This window comes from Euprymna scolopes, chromosome 18 (assembly GCF_053919585.1).
Source record: "Euprymna scolopes isolate OS-2025 chromosome 18, ASM5391958v1, whole genome shotgun sequence".
NCBI classification, from domain to species: Eukaryota; Metazoa; Mollusca; class Cephalopoda; order Sepiida; family Sepiolidae; genus Euprymna; species Euprymna scolopes.
Genome location: NC_136499.1, coordinates 114,389,626 through 114,391,529, shown reverse-complemented (window position 1 = coordinate 114,391,529; position 1,904 = coordinate 114,389,626).

Sequence of the window (1,904 nt, the reverse complement as noted above, 5' to 3'; positions counted from 1 at the left end):
GTAGACCTAATTGTTTTCTATAGTTTAATCTTCTATCTTCTAGTCCTTCTTTTTCAAAATATGATGTAAGAATTGCCATTATTATTGCATATCATAGTGAATATCTGAAAACTGTTAAATATCTTTTTGTTTTAATTATTTAATGTACAATTTATATAAAGATGTCAACGGAGTGCAAGATAGACTTCGTGGCTTAGTGGGGGATGCCCTTTTCTCTACCCTGCAGCCTCTCTCCCACAGAGGAAACGTTACGAGCCTATCCTTGTTTTATCGTTATTTCGATGGCAGGTGCTCGTCTGAGCTCCGGTCTCTGGTCCCCCCTCGCCGATCTTTCGCGAAAGGCACCCGTCTAGCTGAATCCACTGTGAAAGATTTCCCCCACTCTGTGTCTGTGTCTGGATCAAAGCGCGGATTCCATGAACAGAGCTTCTTTCTTGGAACTGCACGCCTGTGGAACTCTGTTCCGTCTGCCTGCTTCCCACCGGACTACAACTTGGATGTCTTCGAGTCCAATGTTAACAAATTCCCAATGAACCGCCCCCTTAAGTAAACACTTCATCAAATCTCCACACTAACGTAATGTACTTGCAATAACCCTTATCCCTGAGTGGCTTCCGGGCCTTGATAAGTGGTGATCACTGTGTAAAAAAAAAAAAAAAAAAAAAAAACTGTTCGAAACTTGAAAGAAATTCGGCAGTATTTAAACTATCGATTAGAAAGCCACTTAAATAGTATTTGATGTGTAGCGCTTAATTCCTATTTAAAATTATATCCCCCTTCGCTTTTTTTTCTCTCTGACGCTTATATCTCCCCTATGCATGTACTCTTCTTTTATTATGATTTTTCCGATCATTTTTTTTTCTTGCCCCTATCACGTAGAATAGAGAAAAACTAATTATGACAAAACTAACGTTGGTTATTAAAAAAATTATTAAACATTTTTATTCGCGACACAGCACTCCACTGCTAATATAAGATACTTTAAGATCAGAAATTTGAACGTTTACCAGTGTAAAGCTATTCCTAGCTAGAAACATCAATCACCATAATACCGCATTCACTCTAGGGATAGTCTTAAATATTCAAAATCGATTTTAAAATTGTTATAATTATATACATAAATAAAAAAGCAACCATTTTAATATTAAGTAGGATATAAAATTAATTAAGTAACAATTAATTAAGTAATTAAGTAATTAATTAAGTAATTAATTAGGTAATTAATTAAGTAACAATCGTATAATTAAAAAAAGCAACCATTTTAATATTAAGTAGGATATACAATTATTAAGTAACAATTAATTAATTTATTTATTAATAAAGTAATTAATTAAGTAATTAATTAGGTAATTAATTAAGTAACAATCATATTATTAAAAAAGCAACCATTTTAATATTAGGTAGGATATACAATTAATTAAGTAACAATTAATTCAGTAATTCAGTAATTAAGTAATTAATTAAGTAACAATCAGATTATTAAAAAAGCAACCATTTTAATATTAAGTAGGATATACAATTATTAATAACAATTAATTAATTAATAAAGTAATTAATTAAGTAATTAATTAGGTAATTAATTAAGTAACAATCAGATTATTAAAAAAGCAACCATTTTAATATTAAGTAGGATATACAATTATTAAGTAACAATTAATTAATTAATAAAGTAATTAATTAAGTAATTAATTAGGTAATTAATTAAGTAACAATCAGATTATTAAAAAAAGCAACCATTTTAATATTAAGTAGGATATACAATTATTAAGTAACAATTAATTAATTAATTAATTAGGTAATTAATTAAGTAACAATCAGATTATTAAAAAAAGCAACCATTTTAATATTAAGTAGGATATACAATTAAGAAGTCAGTCCAAAGCCTGTCCCATTGACCCAATCTT